Below are 24,308 nucleotides of genomic sequence, written 5' to 3' on the forward strand. Positions count from 1 at the left end.
ATTGAGCAGACATTTAGCATTTTTGAATGATTTCTGAAGGATGATGTGACAATGAAGAGTGGAGTGATGACTTTTACTTTTGAACATTTGTTCAGACACCTCAAACACTAACAGAACACATTGTGTCTCTGTCCAAGGTGCTGAACCAGGACTTCAGGTTGGACTACTGCAGACTGTGGCAGAGTTTGATAAAGGGAGACTTGAAAGGCATCGAGCGTTACAGCTCTATCCTGTGTTCACTTGTGTCCTCACCGCCCGCTCCTGGACGTCAGTAAATGTTGGTATCAGCCAGACACCTGTCACTCAAACTGAGGTAATCTATGAGCATAAGTGAGACCTTTTATTTTGCATGTGTGAGGGGACTTTGACCAGGTCTACAACAGACACTACCGATATGTATTTTTTATTCACGTACGTATTCTTTATTAAAACTATTTTCCACTTACAATAATGCAAAATATTATTTAGTGATCCAAAAAATGCAAAAATTTTAGCTTAACCAAAGTAGCCACCTTTTAAACAGTTTTGAAGGAGGCCCCGTGAATGCTGGACACTTATTCCTTTATTAGCGGGTCCAATTCATACATACATACATATTGGTCTATAAAACGAATCTGAAGCACTTAAGTATAATCGTTTGAGCTTCAGTTGGTTTTTAAAATCACAATAAACAAAAGTATTTTCCATTCTTTGGACTGGTAGTGTTTTTTATTTATTTATTTATTATTATTATTATTGCCAGAACAAAGCTAAACAGTCGTTACTTGATGTAACCTAGCAATAGACTTTAATCAGGTTGGATGCCATATTGAATTTAACTAGAATCAGAATGAGCTTTATTTGTTAAGTGTGTGTAAACACACAAAGAATTTGTTGTGTTTTTTTAGGAACTATTGGTACGAATATAGCACCAAGCCATTGAGAACAGAAAGAACATAAGACTAAGGGGGAAAAAACGAAATAAATATTAATAATAATGTGGTATGCATCTGTAACAGAGGATTTATGTAAAAATGTGTGCATTATTTACTGTACTGTATATACAGCTGTATAAATAAAAAATGTATATGTATTTACATAACACTTGAGAGAGAGACAATAATTAGTTTTAAGAAATGAATTACAGAAGACAGGTGGTCATTTTATTGCTAGCTGCTTAAACTGGAGATGGCATGGGGGGGAAAATCAGTTTTTTGTCTCTATGCTTTAGTGCACAGAGATCTATAACGTCTGCCTGAGGGGTGAAGTGCAAACCGGTTGTACCCGGGATGAGAGGGGTGTGTGATGATGTTTCCTGCCCGTTTCTTCACGCTGGAGGTGTACAAGTCCTGAAGGTTGGGCAGGTGCACACTAATTATCCTTTCAGCTATACCAACAGTCCATTGCAGTCTTCTTATATCTGATTTGCTGGCTGACGCAAACCAGACAGTTTTACAGTAGAAGTGCACAGAACCAACTCTATAACAGCTGAGTAAAACTGTGTCATCTGGGCCTTTTTCAGTTGACAAGAAAAGTACATCCTGCAACCCCAAAAATCTGAATGACTCCACTGCTGCCACAATGCTGTTCCTTAAAGCCTCTTTTTCATTACTGTCAGATAAGTGTCTATAACCAGGGAGTGGTCAAAACATATGAAAGCCTACCTTTGCCATGTTGAAAAAAAAGTTGCCAGACTGAAGTGCTGTTTAATTATTGTTAGTGGTCACAAAGGGCCACAATAACACCAGTTAACTAAATTTCTGAACAAGGTTAACTAACTGTCCCGGTGGCTGGCCTGGTGGCCCCGTGGCCAGAGGAGGGCTGTTGGGTCAGTGTGATGGTGGTAGAGGGTTTCTAAAGGCCAGGCCTCTGTGGGGGACGTTTGGCCATCTGGAGGGTGTCAGGGACATTTATTTATACTTTTATTACATAACCTTATACATGACATTTGGGCTGTAAAATCATGTTAAATCAGAGCATCAGAGTCTTCAGTAACACACTATTTGTTATTGTACATTAAAGCTATCATATTAATATAGGCCTAATATATAATGAATAATATAATTAATAACAAACCCTTTTTATAAATCTTTAAGCATTATTGTTTTATTGTTCAGAGTACACATTAGAACAGAAGTCTTCAGCATTAGTATAACAATACACACTATAAGCTTTATATTCTGATTTTATTTTCCGAATAGATTTTATTTTTTTTTCAAATAAATTTATGATATAATATAAATGGTTTTCTTATAGTTGATTATGCATATTAAGGTTTAAACATTATATACATTTAAATCTTTTATTTTTAATTTCTTAATTTTGTTGATAATCTTAATAATATAATAGTATTATCTGTAACTATAACTTTATTTTTCTTTGTAGTACTGTGCATTAAATATTAATAATGTAACATGTCTTAGTATAAATAGCTTACTAGTTAACACTAAGCCATTTGAATTGTTTTTATTAACTTTTTTACTTTTATTTAAAATAGAGCTGGGCAACTATACAAATTTTAAACTGCGATTAATCTCTTTTTTTTTCTGCAATTAATCCCATTATGCGCAATATTCAATAATGAATTCAAAAGTACAGTATTGCACACTTATTTTAAAAGTACTGTTGTATTTTGTCTTTTGTTGAACAAAAGTGCAAAAACATTTGGTTTGCATTCATTAACATGTTTACATTTATCTAAAGTTTAAATCATTAAAAACATTGTAAAAATCTTAAAGTGGGTTTTTATAGTAATGATGAATAATTTATTCTGTTCTAATGTAATATGCATAGTCAACTATAAGTAAGCCATTTGAATTAAATTTTACATCAGTACGTTTCTGAAGATGGATTTATTATGCTCCATTTAATTTGACAAAACCAAACAGGAAACAGTACCAGCCTTTGACACCATCAGACACACTTGACTATTAGCTGATTTGCTGCTTACTTGCTTTCAGATCCCCATCATTTTCAGGAGTGTTCCACTTAGGCCTGTTTAGTCAGTCATCTCAGCGTGCAGCATTTGAGTGCACTTTCCAGGTGGCTTTCTTTTTAGATTAATTACCCAGAATCCTTTGCGAGAATAATTATGGCCCGGTCCATGACCACTTGCGTTGGGTGTGCATTTTTAGTGGGGTGTAGTACCTCTTACCTTCTCTATACCCCTCTGAAAGTGTCTGATTCTCCAAGCCCCCCACCAAACATCACCAAATTACCAGGATGATTTGAAGTAGTCTGGTCTGAAATAATTATAGGCAGTTATAGAGGCGTATTTCACATATACAACTGTGGCATTTGCAGAAAGGGAGACTGTCTCATCTGCATAATAATGGAGAAATAAGAACATATTGTATTGCTAGGACGGAATAATGGGCGTTAAAAACAACAGAGCTTCATGCTTTGTTTTAGAAGAGGAGATCAAGAATTCTTGTGTTTGAGTCTATATGTACTTGTGCAAGGGTTTTATTGATGATTTAGACTCCAGCAGCATCAATATGACACATACCATGTGTCAAGTATGCATTATTCAGTATTTAATGTAGAAATTAACATAAGTACATATACACTGCCATTCAAAAATTTGGGATCAGTTAGATTTTTTTTATTAATTAATTTAAATTTACTTTCAATTAAATTATGTTCTTTATACTATTCATCAAAGAATCCTGAATATAGTAAAAAAAAAATCACAGTTTCCACATAAACATTAAGCAGCACAACTGTGTTGAATGCAGCAACACAGATAATGAGAAATGTCTTCTGAGCAGCAAATCTGCATATTATAACGATTTCCGAAGGATCATGTGACTCTGAAGACTGGAGTAATGGCTTCTGAAAATGCAGCTTTGACATTTTAGCAATAAATGAATGGAAATTAAAATTTTAAAGTAATTTCAAATAGAGAACAGTTATTTTGAATTGTAATAACATTTCACAATAATTTTGTTTGTACTTTTTTTTTTTTGGACTGCCATTCTAAAAGTTAAGCTACAGGAATGCTGATTTTTTTTAATTTTCTGCAACCTATTTGACATCAAATGCCATTTTTTCTTTTTAATTGCCCTTTTTAATTCTTAATTAATTCTGCAGTGCTAGATCCTGGACTGTATTTCCCAGCATGCAGCGTGGCTTGAATAATTCATGCAAATCACTACCTCAGTGTTTAGTGTTTTTGCCACTGGTGTTGTTCGTTTTGAGTTATGTGTCATGTGGTGACAACATAGCATGCATTTCTTTTTTTAATTATGTGTTTTCGAGTGTTACCATTGTTGTGTTTTGCATGTGGAATGTTAGGGACTTTTACCAGCCTAAAGCAATGCTCAAGAACATATTTATGGTAGTGCTTTATTGAGTCTTGCATAGCTGTCCACATGGCTCACCTCACAGGTCAGAATGAGCAGATGCAAACACACACATCACACTTGCCTCATCTGATCCCACGCTCTGTTAGCATCCACTGACTGCAACTACACTGCTTCCACAGGGTTATTTACAAATCAAGTGCCCACGTGGGGATATCTTATATCTTTATATTTTGTAGATGCATCTTTAAAAAAAAAAGAAAAGTTTTTACTTTATGTGACATAGTTCAACTTAAAAGATTGATGATGTTTGTCGATACCAAGAAACTAAGTAAGCGGTTCTTTTATGTGTAATATAGATATTTGGTAATTTGCTTCCTTTGTTCAGTTTTTGCAATTTTTGAGTCTTTTTCTTCAATTTTGTATTTTAGTAGATGAGGTTAAAGAAGTCTGTGATGATCTGTTGTATGGGATGAATCATGCTTGACTCCAAGCCTCCATGGCGTCACTAGCCCACACAGTTTTTTAAAAGTTTTCTGTGTGCAATGTTTTGGTTTTATTTTGAGTTCTGAACAGTTCTGTTGTCTGAAATCATTAGAGAATTGCAGCCAGGTAATCATTTCATTTTGTCCATGTGCACATATAATAGATCAGATTACGTTGCATTACACTCTTTAAAATAAAGCTTCTTTATTTGCATTTATGGTTCAATATAGAACCATTTAACATCCATGGAACCATTCATTTACATTTATTCATTCTGAAAATGCTTTAATTTGTATAGCATAATTCGTAACAAAGCAAATCATATATAGTCATATTATATGTAATGCTTAATGCCAGGTTTATAAGACAAATAGATTAAGAGAAAGCTAGAGAAGAGTAGAGATGCAGAGATTTTTCTATATGTGTGTTTGTGTGGAGGTTGACAGCTTATTCCACCTGAAAGTGGGAATAACTTCTTGCAGCTGGATGGATGTTTCTGCACCCCCTCCCCCCCCCCCCAAAAAAAACAAAAAAAAAAAAAACAATCTAAGCGTGTAAGCCAGTAAAAGAAATGATACATTCTCAATATTATTTGACTTAAGTGTTTTAAAGTGCTGCACATTTGAATGTATGCTCCAAAATATTTGCATTGCCACAGAATTCTTATTGGGCATGAGTTGTTGTACATTGTATTTATTAGCAGCATAAGTAGAACAGAAACTTTTTTATTCCTAAGAAGAGAGTCAAAAATATATGGTTGAGTGTGCACACTAATTTTGGTTACCTGTGGCAGTATTTCTGAAAATTTGAGACATTTAGGGAAACCTTTAAGTTGTATTTTGCTCCAACCAAAAGTTATTTTCAATGAGAGTTGGCAAATTATTGTGTCTTGATTCAAGATTATACAGCTGAGCATAGTTGTATAGTCAAATTTAATAGAACTTTAATGTTGCTTTTACATCCTTATTAAAGTCTGAAAGTTTTAGTCCTAATTCACTGACAGATTTTTTTTTTTTTTTTTTTTTTTTTTTTTTTTTTTTTTTTGGCTCAACTATTCCAGTTGTAGAGGTATGAAAGTTAACTAACTTAATTAACAGTGAAAGTCAATGGGAAATCCTCACAAGTCTAGGTGCATACAGTATGTTTGTTTGTGAGCTGCTGTTCAAGTAACAGTGCTTTGAGCTCTCTCATTGTGTGATTGAGATCCCAGGTTCCCTCCTGACTGTATGAAGGGCTCTCAGTATATAAACACTCTGTGTCCAGTGCAGTGTGTTTCCTATCCACAGCTAGTCTGCTTTGTACAGGACTATCAATATTAATGCTGTTGTCTCTGCAGAAACCAGCAGTAGCATCAGAGAAGCTCCTGACTGTCATTCTAACACTGAAAAGAGATGGACTTGAATTAAATTTCCAATCAGCATTCAGCTTTACACATGGTCATTAAACGCTTAAATATGAATGCACTAGGAATATTTTTGCTTAAGAATCCAGCTTGCTGTCAATTAATCAAATTTATTGCGCTGGTGCATACAGTACATGCAGTTTGTGTACCTTTTTTGTTCCAATTCTTTGTCCAATTCTAGTTAATTTTGACGAATTAGATTTGGTGTGCCTTAGCATTTTCTTGTTTATTTTTATATTTCTTTGTTAAATGCATTTTATAATAATATTCTATAATAAATATATTATTAGTAGTACAATTATTGTTATTACTTTTAGTTTTATAGATGGATATATCTTCTTTTTAATTCTATATATTAATTCTATAATATAGATATTCTTCTAATGTATTATATTTTAATATTCATAATATAATTAAAATTAATTAATATTTCAGCACAAACTTGTTGGCTGTTTTGTAAAAAAAAAAAATGTATGCATAGGCGCTATTTATATTTGACAGAAGTGCTAATTTCAAGCTTTTAAGTATTTAATTCTTCAGATAGAAGAGTTTTTAAGATCACGAGAAACTTAAATTCAGTCAAGTATGTCTAGGCTTTTTTGTATATGAGCGCAAAAATAAGATCAATATCAAAATCATCCCTTCTGTTGTTCAGCTTTGTTGTTTCCCTCTTGACAACAACATTCATTCCGACAGTCCACATGAAAAAGAGAGAGAGAGAGAGAGAGAGAGAGAGAAACACCTGCACAAAAACTCAACTGGAGCTACAGGTTTCTGTATTTGAAGTGCAGTAAAGGCAAAACCACTCAAACATTTTGATAAAAACACACCATTAGTGTTGCGAGTGAAGTGGAGTGCTGGTCAATATTAACCGTCCCCCTCATTAGAGAACACGCACTCCTTGTCTACCAGACCTACACAGATAAAAAGCTTCTCTCTCTCTGTATCTCCATCAGCCTCTCATAGGTCTGCCTCAGCAATTACATGCCACCCAGCACCGCCACTGCCCACAGAAACCACAGCCCTATTAGCTCGCTGTACAACTACAGATATGTGGTACCTACAATATGTGGTTATCCATTCACCATCTTTATTTGAGTGCCTGTAAGTCCTTGTTTATATATGGACCTTTCAGCTTTTGCACCTCAGGGCACCACTTCCCCAGTGTTACCATTGTACCTTTTTTTCTCAGAGTGTAAATAGGGTGGTTTTTGAAATATGCAATGGTTTTAGATATTGATGTGATCTTGCGGTTATATAAACTCAAATGTCTGGACACATCTGACTGAATTTAAGTTTCACATGATCTTGAAACCTTTTGATTTGAAGACTAATCCTTAAATTCTTGAAATGAGTGTTGTTGATGAAAACAACTTGTGCCTACATATTAATTCATTTCTAAAACTAAATAGTTATTTAGTTTTTTTTTTATTATTATTATTATATTACCTTATGATTATTATATGATGTGTATGAACAGATTTCATATTCTTCTATGAAGACACTTTTATGAACATTATCAACATGAACAGCTTCTTAAACTTAAGATGATATATGGACTACTTTACAGATGTACAGTTGTTTACAAATCAACTGTAATTGTTCCTAGAATATTAAATTCTTAGATTTTATTGTATTTTTAATAAAATGTATAAAATGGCTACCAAAATGTGACCCTGGACCACAAAACCAGTCATAAGTAGCACAGGAATATTTGTAAAAATAGCTAAAAATACATTTTATGGGTCAAAATGATAGAATTTTCTATAGTAAAGATCATGTTCCATAATTACGGTAACCTCTGAGTCAGGCGGGAGGGTAACATTCTATGAAGGCCTGTTTTAATCTCTTTGAAAGAGATTTTATGTTCCATGAAGATATTTTGTTTTTTGTAATTTCCTACCATAAAAATATCAAAAATGTATTATCATTAGTAAAATGCATTACTAAGGACTTCATGTGGACAACTTTAAAGGCGATTTTCTCTATTTTCTATATTTACTTTTCTGTTTTTTTTTTTTTTTTTTTTTTTTTTTTTTTTTGAATTCTCTGATTCCAGATTTTCAAATAGTTGTATCTCGGCCAAATATTGTCAGATCCTAATAAACCATACTTCTATGGAAAGCTTATTATTATCTAAATTGATTACCTATCAAAATTTTGGGGGTTTTATTTGCTCCAGGGTCACAAATCATTTAATTTATAGCAACTAATTTCTTAATTTAACTTTACAACTGCCTATGATCTTTTTAATTTATGAACAAAGTGTTCGTATATAGAGATTTTACTTATCAATGTCAAAGATAAAGAAATGTGTGGGTGCTAGAATTGATGTGTGATATACAGCAATGCAAAGAACTTTTTAGAATACATCTCAGCTAAAAACAGAAAGTTAAACAGAATATAGCATAACACTATTTTAATTCCACATTTCACAACTGCTGCAGGCTGGATTGGATTCATCTAGACCACAAATACTGGGATCATGTTCATATATGACACTGACATGCATTTTTTTTATGTCATTCTTTTCATCATTTTTATAATTTTTTTACTTGTTGCTGTCTAATTACATGCCTGATTAGACAGAACATAATCATATATCAGACCGCAGCCAAATGAACTAGAGTTTCTCTCAGGGATGGCAGAGTGACTTGGCTGCAAAATATGCTCTAAATCCTAATTTTGCAATCCACCAAACGGAACTGTATTCCATTTGGTTTGTTTTGCTGTGAAACAGGAACAAACATCAAGAACATTAGTGCTGAAATTGAAATGAGTGCAATTTACATTCATTGTGCTGGAGAAATGCTCGCTTTGTGGATGAATTGAGAGCTGCAATCATTTCTGTAAAAAGGCGATGAGAAGGGGGCGATGAGACGGCAAAGACTGGGAGGAAGTGAGAGCTAGAGACGTAACCTGTCTGTAGATCATAGATATGGGTAGAATAGAGCCTAAGAAAGATGGATGAGTGAGAGGAAACTGAGAGTTAACAAAATAAAAAGGTTAAAGCCAAGGTAGATCAAGTGAAACAGAGTTTTTATAGTCCACCAAAACAGACAATCAATACCATGCAAAACATGAGCATGGACGGACTTTTTACATAGACACTTTGTGACAAGTCAAGCATTTGTCTGTACGTAAACATAAAGTTTATCACGTGAATGCAGTAGGGATGACTTACGGTTTTACTTGGTGAGGCGAAACAAAGAAAATCTCCTTTGAATCAATCTCCTCCAACAGATGAGGAGAGGCCTCCTTTGCAAACACCACCGTCTCCAGAGGTTTCTCCTCAGTCCTAATCAAAGTTTTTTGTTGGCTTTGGGTCCGTTATCTGAAATTGGGTTTATGCTAAAAAGAAAAAGTAACTACTGAGCTTTGAACCAGAGCATGCTAAGTGAAAACAGAGACCCAGGGGGTGTCTAGAGCAGTGAATGTGAGTGCACTACCTGTCTGCCTGGCATTACACTACTTGCCTGTCTGTATTACTCTAATGGGAGTTTATTATTACTACACATTTAGATTTTCAATTATAATGATAATAATCATTTGGTAACACTTTATTTTGATAGTCCACTTTAGACACTCTACTAGCAGTAAGTAACTTTGCAACTACATGTCAACTAGCAGTTAGTAGTGTATTAGTAGACTGTCTGCTTAATATCTTCTAACACTTTCTTTGTAAACTTATTGTCAACTTATACTAAGCCCAAACCTACCCCTAACAGTAACCCTAAACCTACCCTAACCGTCTACTTTGAGAGATGGTAGGCATGTAGTTGCAAATTTCTGAGATTTAGTTGATATGTAGTTGACATATAGTTACAAAGTTACTTATAGTCAGTAGAATGTCTAAAGTGGACTATTGAAATAAAGTGTAACCAATAATTTAAATAATAATTTATTATAGTAATAATTAACATCATTATCTCTTTTCTAATATCCAAGACAGGGATTTTATTCTATTTATTTCATTATTTTTTGCCAGTCATTTTGTAGAATGAGCGATGAGTTCTGCGTGATGGAAAATGTGTCTGACAAAGCTGACCCTCTTAGATGTTGCTGAGAACATGGAATTGAACATAATAGCTTTGCCCTTTAAACTTCCCAGAAATTATACGACGGCCTAAATGCAAGTTCCTAGAGCACTGCATTGTTCATACAGTATGTGCTAAAGTCTTTTCTGTCATTATTTCCAATCTTTAAATGGATTGTTTTGTCTGACTGTGTTTTTTTTAGTCCTTGACGGTGGAGAAAAGTGCCATTTTCTTGCAAAATAAAGCTGTTTCCTTGCAGGTAGAAGTGTGTGACTGAGTCTAGAATATATATAAATGTATAACTTTATTGAGCCATAGTCTTGTGGAGCGAATATTTATGCATATATAGAAAAATATATATACTAAACAATTTCTAAAAAATGTAATAAAAAATGACATTATGTATGAGTGTGCGTGTGTGTTTTTGTATTTATTAGTAGTTAGTTAGGTAGCTCTTTTGGTAAGCGTGGCCTCTTACCCCCTGCTAAGCTTACTCGGTTAACATAGAGCCCTGAAAAGCCTACGTATTTGTGAATAATGAATTGTGGTGTCAGGCATGACGAATAGCCTCGCTCCTGTGTAATTGCTTTTGTGTTTGTCCCAGGGGAGAGCTTTTTTTGGCTGTTCATGGCGTTGTCCTTGCTGATCAGCCCCATGTTTCATAATGTCTGCCCCGCAGTGGCATATAGTTAAGGGAGAGACTGTCCGACCTGTCTGCTATATAAACCTATATGCTAGCATGTCTAGGTCTCCTGTGGTCAGCAGTTTTTGTCTGTCCATCAGAGAAGAGCCGATTCAGAGATTCAGTATGTTTACAGAAGGCTGAGTTTTGAAAGCCTATCCCTACATGACTTCACACCTGTCAGACTCACCTTTCTTTCCCCGCTTGAGAAGGAGCAGGGAAAAAAATAACAACCAAAAATAACAAAACAAAAACTGAGCGTGTTTGTTTCATTCTGGGCCTCGATTTTTGAAGTACCATTCAGTATCTAATGTTGAGCCTCCGGCTTTGTGACAGGGCACACACTCAGCTGAAAGAAAGAACTTAAGCTCTCTTCTGAGTGGCTCTGGCCTTTTTATTTGGCGGACAGCTATAAAAAGTTGGGTTGTCCTGGTGTGGCTTACTGTCAGAAAGCTGAGCTCTAAATATTCCACCGTCCAGTGAGCTTGAATTAAGCAGTTAAACCAATTTCTGTGTGCAAAGAATTTAATAGTTACTGTCCCAGTCCCCTCCCATCACTTACGCAGTCACATAAATCTCGATTATTACTAAACCAGCTGACGTTATTACCAACCGCAGCTCTCGTAAACATCCATTAAAAGCCCCGTGCTTGCATGCTTTCTCAGTGGATGAGTAAAGACATGACATTTTAATTCCGTTTACAGTAGATGTTTCGTCTTGCGTCTGTGCAGTCGGATGGCCACAGTAAAATCGAATCATAACCCAGACATTTTCTATAGTGCTTTCCTTGGTGTTAACGCTTGAAATGTCTCAGGCATATTGTCTTAATGTGGAACAAATTCAATTCAAGGTCTGATGGTTTAGCCAAGTCAAGTTAGCTTTTGTTTTGATATTCGTTTGCTCTTATCAACATTTGGCCACAAGAAACCAGTGTCACATTTGCCAAGTCAGCTTGGTATTTATGGTACCTCCAGGGCCATTTTTCAAAAAATAGAAAAGTACCTCCACCTCATCTCTCTTCAAACTTTCAAGTTATTTCAGATTTTTTCAATCCTGTAAAGCATTCAGAAAAAAAAATGCTTTTGTTTGCATCATCCAGTTCTTTTAGAATATGTTTATACAACTTAGTGGCCCATTATTTATGTAGTTTTGCATTTTGCCCTTTCACTTATAAATGTCTCAAGGTGTATTGTCTTAATGTGGAATAAATTCACACTAAACAAATTCACATTTTTATATAATAATTTTATATAATTTTATATAATTTCATAAGTAAAGTTTTTTTGTGTGTGTGGCATATTTGTTACATTTGTACAATAAACAGTTCTGGCACCAAGTTGATTTAGTTGATTTAAACACATTAGTGTATAAAATATATAGAAAAGTTCTGACTTTTAAGATTTTCTCCATGCTCTAAAATAGTTTTGATGCCTAGATCAATTAACTAATAATCCTAATATAACATTATTCTCATTATAAAGACCCACATAGATACATTCTTTTAAAGGTTTTTTTTTTTTTAGTTTCTTGCTTATTTGTACCACATATAGGCCTTTACTCAGATCAGAAGGTGGCTTCTACTACGCTTCTCCAAATCTCCCAGCGGACCTCCACTCGTTTGATCAGATCGACCCATTTGCTTAGTGCCTTGATACAGAAAGCTGCAGAGCAGAGAGCGTTAAGCGGTTAATCCTTTTATGTAGTGACTTTGACTCCTCACGGGGATGAAATGGAATGTCTATTTGGAGCATTTATGAATATGCAGAAGGACTGTCACATTGTTATTTTAACGTCCTCTTCCTTATTTTCTCCTAGGGCAAGCTGTGCATTTTTCTTCATTAAGTATTCGACTAAGGACTGACTATCAATCTCAATGCTCCTGAATGCTGACTGATTTGATGGGTAACACTCTGTTGGCCGGTTAGTTATGTGCAGTCCTGGCCTTCTCTGGCTGTTCACCAAGATCCCCAGAGGGAGGGCCGCTAGGACATGACCATATTCTCATCTTCGGCTGTACCGAACAGGCAGAGATAAGAGAGAGGCATGGCTAATCAGGACTGTCTCTCTCTCCAGCTGTCGGAGCTGGTAGCATGACCCAGTCAGTCTGTCTCTGATTTTGTCCAATTCACATCCACACAGAGCGATTGACCCTTTTATGCAGCGCACCGCGTCCACCCAAGAGTCATCAGGGCACAATGGCGTATGAACGGAGCAGCGGGGTGACTTACCTCATGATTACCCCTCGTCTTTAAAGTGGAGAGATGCCTTGTAGTTGAACTTTGAAGTGCCGGCTAACTTCAAAAGCAGAAGGCGAAAGCTGAGAGTTGGGGCTCGGTTGCTGAAAGGCAGAATGCATCATCAGGCATGTAAAAAAAATAGCATATAACGAAGAGAAATAATAACGTGCAAAGTTAATTAAACTTATAAAAATAAAAACTGAAGATTAGCCTGGATGACAAACTTTTTTAGGTGTTTTCTAGGCATGCAGAAGTAAAAGAAAAAAACTAAGTTTATATATATATATATATATATATATATATATATATATATATATATATATATATATATATATATATATATATTCATTCTACATGTTTATTTGGCTAGATATTGCTTTTGCATAGAGTAAAAATTACTTGCAAGCCAGTATGTTAAACATAAATAAATAAATGATTACTTAACCTTCTGGAGTCTAAGGGTATTTTGGGGGCCTGGAGAAGTTTTGTCATGCCCTGACATTTGTGCTTTTTTCAGTTTCTTAAAAATATCTAAATTAATTAATTACTCAATAAATTTTGCATGCGTGTATATAGTCCATAGAACTCTCTAGGGTCTGGGCTTACATTCGTCCAAAAAATGAGAGGTGGAAATCTCTTAGTGGGCTTTTAATCCAGACAGACTCAGTCCAGAGATGGGGGACATTGGAACAAGCCCAAAGTCAGTTTTGGACTATAACCAGTTATGCAGCACCACAGGAAACAAGGCAGTGAGCCTGTCAAGTTAGTCTTTCTTTAAAGAGAACGTGTGCAAATAGATGGAGCGCATTTGTCACTGTCTTACTGTTGCTGCAAGTGGCAGGATATATATGCAAAGAGATGTGAGGGCATATGAGTTGGATGTTGGAGCAGTAGCTTGTGGTCATAGACCAAGTGTTCAGTGTCCTATTTTAATCCGAACCCCTCACTTTTGCTCGCTGCTGCTGCCGGCGCCTGTAAATCCCACCCAAGCGATAGCAAATTTAAATCCACTTAATTTAGCACCTTAAACCCCCCACCCACCCCCCGAAGGAAATTTAGAGATTGAGATTTAAGGATTAGCAGATAAATGGACAGGAAAATAAAGCTTGCACAAGTTTTTCAAGCTCAAGTCACAGCAGAGCAATCAGTTATTAAAATACTGTTGCTGCTGGAGTGCACTTAAATGACCAGACGTGTTATCCTGCCAGGGTACTGAAGTAATTTCTGGGACCTCACTTTTGGGATATTGTCTTTGCATTGTATTCCCTTTTATAACAGAACCTGTTTGGGATTTTGACATCCTGACCCGCTTTGCTGCTTACTTTAGGTGATTAGCAATGTTTGACCAATGACCAATGGCTGTATATCTAGTCAGTGTCTAGCCGATACTGAATCTACAACATGTAGATTAAACATGTTGCCTAGTGTAGTCAGACTTTCTGAAGTCTTTGGACTCTTTTGAGATTCTATTTGGTAAATCAAAACCATAAAGTACAGGTAATATTATCAAAATGATTCCAAAATGAATGACTTCTATAGGAACCTGTTCTTTTTAGTGTGACCAGTGCATTTCTATTCCTAAACAAGTGACTGTTTGTGGATTGTTTGTGTGTGTTATCTGTTATTTAATATATCTGGATCATTCTGTTCCTCTGGGCCTGTTTTCTCATCTCGGTGGTACAAATTGTATGGCCAGCCTTATTCCAGAGACATGTGTTTGGCATTGAGGCAGCTCTACACCTATCCTGGCTGTTGCAGCAGCTTGTGGTGGGCCCTGGGCTGCTGGGGGTCTTCATGGGTCTCTGCAGGCCCCAGACATGTCTCTTGGCTCCAGGCCCTCTCAGGATAGATTAGCCCTGGGGTAATATTGAGCCAGACACAACCAGGATGATGCCAACTGTTGGAGCCATGCCCAAGTGATACCATCAGGGGCTGTTTGCATGAACAGTCGGACCTTAATATAATACTATTATCATTTTATTTTGGTAGTAAGATCTAATTTTGAAGACAGGCTGTGTATATAGAAAGATTTCATAAGAAGAGATTCCACTCTGGTTGCTGGCCCCCTAATGTTTCTTCTGAGGATGTACATACCCTGTAAAATTGGGTTATTTCAGGACAGGACACAGGGTGTCTGTAATGTTCGGCAGAATCCACCTACTGTCACATTCACCTCACCTGCTCTTCGCACCACAATCCAGCATAGCCAAGAGCTGAAAATACTGCAGTGCCATCACAGCTCATATGTATGTGTAAACCTATCATTATGGTTTATAGAGACTTAAAACATGTTTCAAAAGAACATTATCCAGAACAACCCCAGGTTCTTGTGGAGTTTTTACATGCAGCCTTTTAGTTACTAGTCCAGATCTTTAACCACTAGGCTACTTTTTCATACAATGTAGGATCACTTTAGATTTTTACACATAGGCTCTTAAAGTTAATTGGAATGTATATCAGTGGTTAAAATTGAATCACATTTTGTATTCGGAGTAAATAAGTCAAAATGTGCAGTTGTACAGCTCCTTGTACCTTGTCTCCTACAATGTTGTCATTTTATGGTACTATCGGCTTATGTTTTTGCAAGGACTACATTAAGTTTAATTACCTTAATCGAGGTTTGTGATTGTTAATTGTGAATTGTGATTTTAATCACTTGGTCTACTGGTCAGTGGAATTAATAGCTGTTGAATCAAATTGCTGCTGTTGTCAAACCGAGACCACAAAATTTCATAACGGTAAGTGTTTTTGTCTGTACTGTCAGTGTCTATGTTGAGTTGTTCATTATTGTCTATTTTATTCAGATAAATAAATACAGTAAAAACAACAATATTGTTAAATATTATTATATATAATAAAAAAACAGTTTTCATAGCTTTATATTAATTATATTTAATTATATACAATATAATTATAACCCATTCCTCTGGTGTTCAAGAAACATTTATTATTATTATTATTATTATTATTATTATTATTATTATTATAGTTGAAAACAGTTTGCTGCTTTATATTTTTGTGAAAGCAGTTATACAGGATTCTTTTTACAGAATATTTAAAAATAACATTTGTATGAAATGGAAATCTAGATAACATCAATTGTTCATAAACAGTGGTTAAAGTGCTTTACATTTAGAGATTGATCTGAGATGTGAATACAGAATTAAAATGGTTATACATAGTAAGGAATTAACATGCTTATGAACTGCTTCCCATATGTTTTTGTTGTTGATGTCAGTCAAACCCAAAGCTCAATATATAGACGTTAAAAAATGAATAAATAAGAAGTAAATCTTAAAGTAATAAATCTAATGAATAGAATAAAGAATGAATGAAGGAATAATATATAAGAAAAAAAAAAGTGAAATAATTCGGCAAATAAGGTAAGTTAGAGCATACTGCTTAGTGAAAGAATGCACAGGTATAAATATCTGCTTATAGCCTGGACTTGAATGTGCCCAGTGAAACCACGATTTTTTTATTTATTTTTTTTCAGTCAGGCAGGGGGAGGAATGGAGGTTTTCATGCATGGTTATTAATAAAAAATTAGCTGGGAGTATCAACTCGGGAGCTGATGTTGCTGAAGTGACTGAGCCAAAACAGCTAATCTTCACAGTCGCAGTTTCAAGCACTTAGTTTTTCAGTTGTCTGTGAAATAAGCTATTCCATTTCCCTGCACCCTGCTCTCTCTCTCTCTCTCTCTCTCTCTCTCTCTCTCTCTCTCTCTCTCTTCCTCTCTTCTCTCTCTCTCATGCACACTCTTCTCTGCACTCTGCCCCCTAATTCTGAATATTTTAATAACTTATTTAGGTGGATGTGCCTTTAGAAAGGCAAGGCTATCATCTGTAATGTAGTCTACTTAAAAGAGTAGTCCCAAAATTACATTTCTCTCATTATATATTTAAACCCATATGAATGACTTTCCTTTATCTGTGTAACACAAAAGGCACATTTTTGAAGAATATACCAATTATTCTGTTCATTATAATCATATTAATATACGCTTAATAATGCAATCTTCTAACAGCACTGTTTTGTTTTACCCCTCAGGATGTGGAGATCTGAACGAATGCGGCGCTGTACATCCCTCAGATCAGTGAGCTGCTGAACCGGGTTCCCTGACAGATGCTGCTGCTTCTGAAAACCAACGACCTGCTGAGAGGCGTCGAGACTATCCTGCAGACTAGAGCCAGCTCCAGCTCCTTCATCAGGATGTCCCGCTGCTGTACTCATGCTATCGCCAGGTGAGACATCAGCGACAGCAAAGTGGTTGCATTTTAATATCTTTTTTTTGGTCCATAAGTTTATTTATTTGGCAAGGGTTGTAAATGGATAAAAAGAGTAAAAGAGTAAAGACTATACTGTTAAACAAAAAACAACAACAACAAAAAAAATCTGTCACGTAAATGTGTTTCATTAAAGAATCCTGAAAAACTATTTTAATGGTTTCCACTAAAATGTTAAGCGGCACAACTGTTTGCAACATTTTAAAAAATAAGAAATGTTTCTTGAGAACCCAAATCAGTATATTATAATGATTTCTGAATTATCATGTGACACAGAAGACTAGAGTAACGATACTGAAAGTTCAGCTTTTGGATCACAGGAATAAATTCTATTTCTCAAATATAATTTTAAAATTAATAAGATTTCCCAATACTGCTGTTTTTACTGCGCCCCCCAACATCACCCCCGAACCCCCACCCCAATGGCACCTTGGTGAGCATAAGAGGCTTTTTTTCAGAAACATTTCAAATCTTACTGACCTCAAACTTTTGAACGGAACTGTATATTTAATTTATTTATTAAAAATATGTATTTTCTATTTAATAATATTTAATACTGACTTAAAGTAGCAGTAAAATAAATTTATTTTACACAGATTTAGTCTTTATATTTATCAGAATTTCTTTCTTTTTAATCTCTTCTTTCTATAATAGTGAGGTTCTGCGATATTCACTGCCACATTACTTGAAAAGTCACAAGGTTAGAGTTTCAGCAGCACTCAAACGAACCGGTTCCCACACATTAAGAGTGTGTCTGCTCTTAAACACCTCATTGTCAAGTCCCTGATGTCATCTCAGTGCTAAAAAATGACAGTGTCATTCCTCTCACACCAGTAACCCACAGACACTTCGTGCCATAAGATCTCTCGTTCATTTACGCGGACTCTGTGGGACCTCACAAAGCATTTAAATGCACTGAGACACACAGGCACACAACTTACCAGCCCCCCAGCCCCCCCACGCCACTATATTCTACTATATTGTACTTTCCACAACAGTGAGCAGTGATCATATTGATTTATTCTCACCATTATAATGAAGAACACGATGATTTGGAGGAAAAAATCGTTCGGATTTGAAGGAGGGCCCCTGACAGTTGTCAGCGCAGAGACTCTCACTTCTGCTTGTAAAGGATTTCACGGCGATACAGAAAGAAAGAAGCACCCAGACATGAAACTCAATGTCGTCTGCCTCAGCGCTTCTTTATTAAAACCAAATGGCAGCAAAGTGCAGAATGCAGAATCTAAAATCCATTAGCAATTGCTGTGCTCGCAGAAACAGCAGAAAGAGAAAGACTAGAGAAGTAACCGGACCATCACCAACTGATTTAGTTTGATGTGAGCTGAAATGTTTGCGTTATCATCTATTATGGTGGTTGGGGTTTTTAATACAAGCTGTAGCAATCTAGCACAAAAAGCCTGACTCACTGAAACCATTCATCCAAAAACTTAAATTCTGCCATCATTTACTTACACTCAGACCAGTAAGGTTTCTTTCTTTTTTTTGGTTTGGATGACAAAAGTTGACATTTTAAAAGAATTGTTATGTAAGACGATAAAATATAACATGAAAACTCATAAAAGAGTTCATAGAGTGCTTTAGTCACATAGACCACTTTTATGGTGCCATTACAGTGTTTTTGTTTGGAACAATATGAAGGTGAGTAAATAATGACAGAATTTTCCTTTTTGAGTGAACCATTCCTTTAAAATACAGAAATATGGGTCTTGTTCTTTCTTTGTGGACTATACAGCCCACTCACTTTTCTTTGAAACACACACTCTGTGAAGCAACGTCATGAAGAAATTAGGTTATTTTTCTTAGTCTCCCCATGAAAGCAAAGTGACATTAGCATTCATTCTGTAGCCTCACACTGTTAAGTGTTATTTTGAGCCTCACTGTACAAGCGATCTGTGATCACGGTTCTGGAGGTGCCCCTGCACTTTTCAAAATACTTAATGGTGTCTGGAGAAAATTAGAAGAAAAGAGCATCTTTTCTGATCCATTTATATGTTTGCCTAGCTTTTTTAAATCAAATTTAGATTTCACAGTTTGCAGTTTATGCATATGCAAATATGCAGTGAGCCACTGTCCACCAACTTCAGTACAGATTTGACAATTGCTTGAATGTGGTTTCCTTTTTACCCCTGCATTTAATATAATATAATGTATAATCATTGTAATACACAGCCTATAAAGTTAATTAAGTGGTTATTTTCATTAAAGCATAGTTGTCAGCAGCTCCTTAAGTATGAACCATAAATGCTAGTTACACACTTCAGCATTTAAAGAGGTCTGAGTAATTAATCAGACTAATCACGAGTCCCATGTTTAGCGTTTTGTAATACCTTTCATTAATAATTCTAAAGATTAGCCTGTATAGTGATTAACAGATCTGTAGTGCATTTCCATTAAAATATAAATATAAATTAAGTATAATGACATATCTGAGTGTATTAATGTACTTTAAAATCTCTTAAATATGTGATGCAAAGATCCGTGGTGTTATTAACGTTATTATAAGTTCAACATATGTGTTCACTTGATGCCATTTTTTTTTTTAAGTAACCACTCATTTAAAAAAAACTTTTTTCATCTATTTATGATGTACTCAATCTATTGTCTGAAGAGTTCTGGCATTGTGGCCACTTCCCAAGAAATAAATACTTTCCAATAAAGAGTACGTGAACAGGATTAAAGTTTCTGAGTTGCCATTTTGTAAATACAATAATTCAGATATAGAAATGTTAGGAAACTTGAAGTGAGCTTTAGTCTTAACCAAGTAAATAATTCAGGACTAGGTAAGTGGGTAAGTGACATTAAGTTTTTTCCACCCCTCCATCAGACTCCATTTTTTTTTCTGCCAACCACTGAGCTGCCCACATAGAATTGTTGGATATCATAACACAGCAAAGATGCATGCGCCCCTAAACATTCTACCAGCTTAAGAATGTTGTGACATATTGGTTTCAAATGTGCTTTAATGCCTCAGCTTCCTGTAAAGTTAGTCGTTTTCAGGTTTCTAACATATGCAAGGTGATGAGAAACGAGGAGTGGAGGTATATGATGGGTTCACTCTTTCTGTCATTCTCTGTCTGCTCACAGACAGACAGTAATTAATCTCCTGCTCAGCTGTGATGACAATCTCTATCTTATTTTTATTTGTTAAATATGGATTATTCACAAAATCCACAAAGTTATACTCTTAAATATATACATGCAGGATCCAAAGTTAACTCTAGTGTCACATGTAAAAATCCGGTTTGGCTGTAATGGAATCACTTACACACACACACACGCAGACACACACACAAACACACACACACACACACACACACACAGACGTTTGTTTTTGTGAAAAGTGGGGACATCCCATAGGCGTAATGGTTTTAATACTGTATAAACTCTATTCTATCGCCCTACACCAACCCTACACCTAATCCTTACACCTACACCTAAACTTTGTGCATTTTTACTTTCTCAAAAAACTAATTCTGTATGGTTGTAAGTGTTTAAAAAAACGGTGACATGGGTTATGTCCTCATAAGTCACCCTCTCCTTGAAATACCTGTGTCATACCCTGTGTCCTGATATGTCACAAAAACAGGCCCACACACTACACTATTACACTACTGTTCAAAAGTTTGGGGTCAGTAAGATATTTTTTCAATAACTTAATACTTATATTCAGCAAGTGTTGATCAAATTGATCAAAAGTGACACTAGAGACACTAGAGAGTATAATGTAGCAAAATATTTATTTTGCACATAAATGCAGTTTGCATTCTTTATTTATTTATTTATTTTTTAATTAAATAAATTAAAATCAGCTTGGCCATCACAGGAATGAGTTATGTTATTAAAGATGGTAAGAATAGAAAACACGTTAAATTGTAATAATATTTAAAATTAAGAGGTGAAAAGTTAGAATTGTCAGATATAAACTGCAGTTACCTTTAAGTTTTTATCCCATGGTTAAAACAAGGTTTTCATAGTTTTAATGTATTTTTGATCAAATACATGCAGCATTTTGCAGCAAAACATCGACCTTTGAATAGCTGTCTAATTCATAATTTTTGTGTATATATTTTTACATGTATATTATATGCAAAATCTACTTCCGTGACTTCTGTGTTATTCTGTAAGAATAAATATATAAGATTATATATATATATATATATATATATATATATATATATATATATATATATATATATATATATATATATATATATATATATATATATATATATATATTTGACAATTGCTATATATATAACTTTTGGACTGTGCTGAGCATGCAACAAATTACTGTTGACATTTTTGCAAGGTTTTTGGCAAAGTAGGATGAGTGACAATTGGTGACCACCAGTCCCTGCTTTCGGTTTTGAGCCTGTGTTGTGTTCATGCAGTCGCTGTGCTCCTGTCAGATGGTAGATATGATCCCACAGTGTGACATCTCCAGTCTGACACAGCAGCTATGGCCTGAGAAGTCAAACTTGTCCACCTCAAAAAGCTTTCTACAGTTTGAATACTCAGAAATTAGAGTGAATTTCCTCTCCTCTCATTTCTCACTCCTCTCATCTCTCTTTTCCCCAAGGGAACGTGTAAGGAAATGAACGTGATTTCACTTACTGTTTGTCAGTTCAAAGCTGTTAGCTGTGACAATGTGAGACGCGTTTCACCCCAAGGACTTACAGTACTACGGCCTCGACACTGCTCTCTCTCTCTCACACTGTTAATATTACATGACCTAGTGTGGTTTGTCTAAAGTCATCATTTACTGTACACCATGGAGCCAGAGCCAACACAATCTAAATCATTTACAGCCAGCTTACTTTAACCTGTGTAATATCACCTCTCCTCTACTGGATCTTTGTCTTACTTATCTTTCTCTGTCTCTCTCTTAGAAACCAAGTCTCGGACCAGGTTACTGTAGATCTCTCTGTTAGAGCGTTGGTCTCTCTGTATGAACTTATGGTGTGACTCCACAGCTTCACACTGGCCAGATGGGTCTGTTACTTCCTCAACTTCCTGTCCTATTCAAACTGAAAGCCTTGAACCAGGGCATTACACCCTCTTCACTGAACTCAGGACACTGCCAAGTGCAATGTGGGTTGATCAAGAACTCTTTTTAATGAGAGTCTTTTTTGTTGTTTGTTTTGTTGTCTACTGACAGCCATAGTCACGTAAAAGGTGACTGATCATGTGATTGATAAATCGTGATCTGTCCGTGTGAGCAAATGCTCCATGTATGCTTGCTTCTTTTTCTTTTTCTTTTTTTACGTGTCCAAATGATAATTTTCACAGTATTGTAAGTTAGTTTGCATTGTTCAGTATCTCAGACTTGTGAAATCACTGCTGGAATCAATATTGAGCTGCAATGTGCACATCACAGAAATTCATGGAAATTCAATATTCAATTTAATGTAACAGTTACAGAATAATATTAAAACAGACTTTATTTTGTAACTTCTAGTAGATTTTCTTTGAGTGAAACAGTGGATTTTATATTTTTTGTTTTCATTTTAGTTAGTCATTTTGTTGTGTTTTTGTTATTTTTTAAGTTTATTGTGTTTTTGTTGATTTCGTTTTAGTTATTTTAATCCTTAACTTTAAACTAAATGAAAATGAGAAGTCACTTAATGTTTTTATTTCAAGGGATGTTTTATGGTTTTAGGTCTAGTGAAAGGATAATAATATCCCTGATTCTAGTCTTTTTTATGCAGAAGTTTTGGATCAATTGCACCCTGTTCTTCCTTCCCAGGTTAGCTTTTTTTAAGGTTGAGGGGCTACAGTGGCATGCATCACAGAAAACCCCTCACTTCCCCCAGCCTGAAGGCAACAGCCAGCAGTCAGGAAGTCCAACCCTACCATACTAATGCCCTCAGGCTAGAGAGAAGATTTTAGCTGCCAAGCATCGGATGATGGACGCAGTTATCTGCTCAACAAGTCTCTTCCACATCACTCTCTGCTCAGCTGCACAGCTGAAACCAAATTGCTGAATCCCAGCTTCACCATCCACCATAATGTGTCATTTACTGTGTCCACAGTTAATCCTGTCAGGCACGAATTGCAGCTATAGTGTGTTTCCAGGAGCCGTGCAAACTTGTAATTAATAATTTCTGTGGATGGGATGCACTCGAAAATGCACTATTACATTTTTCTGTCCCCTTGATATTAGCTCTTTACAATTTCTGTTGTAAACTCTTTCTCACGTGTTGTTGTTGTTTGTCATGTCAGGAAAATTTCCTTGGTTTGCAATAGCTGAGCTTATAGCCCAGAAAGATGGAGATAGCGCTTAAAAAAAGAAGAAGGAAAGATTGATTGATTGATCTGTGTTGGTCTTGAATGAACCAATAGTGTATTTTTATTATATTAGAATGATTTCTGAAGGAAGACTGGAGTAATGGCTGTTAAAACAATAAGCTTTATCATTTTATTTCATTTATTTACTTTTTTATTATTATTTAATTATTTTATTTATTTTTACCATTTTTAATGAGACAATACAATCCTTTAATATGCCTTTGTGCTTTTATTAAAATAGTATTTTCTCCTTTCAGAACTCTAAATGAGACAAACTGTCTTTTCTAGCTATGGTAATTTTTTTATATCTATTTTTAATCATTATTTTGTCTGATAAAAAATATTTAGTCAATATTGCCTGTGCATTCTTTTTTTATTCATTAATTGTAATGTCATTATCTCATTTTATACAACACACACAATCACACACACACACTGGTATATAATGTGTGTGGTAATATTCATATTTCTAATGCAAGACACTTCAATTATGTTCTGTTGTCTCAATCCCCTTTCCACTGTTTAGAATTTCTTTCTCCTGAAGAGTCAGAAATGGAAAATCTCTCCCCATCTCTCTCTCTCTTCT

General features: G+C 35.3%; 1 long non-coding RNA gene across 1 annotated transcript; it reads left to right on the forward strand.

Annotated features, from left to right (window-relative positions):
* The first annotated feature begins 12 nt into the window (after positions 1 to 12).
* Positions 13 to 23,530, forward strand: LOC113081412 (uncharacterized). Its single transcript, XR_003282180.1, has 5 exons — positions 13 to 313; positions 1,211 to 1,334; positions 17,178 to 17,371; positions 22,324 to 22,525; positions 23,181 to 23,530. It is a non-coding gene; the product is annotated as an uncharacterized LOC113081412 (long non-coding RNA).
* Positions 23,531 to 24,308: the final 778 nt, after the last annotated feature.

This window comes from Carassius auratus, unplaced genomic scaffold (genome assembly GCF_003368295.1).
Source record: "Carassius auratus strain Wakin unplaced genomic scaffold, ASM336829v1 scaf_tig00034290, whole genome shotgun sequence".
Taxonomy (NCBI): Eukaryota; Metazoa; Chordata; class Actinopteri; order Cypriniformes; family Cyprinidae; genus Carassius; species Carassius auratus.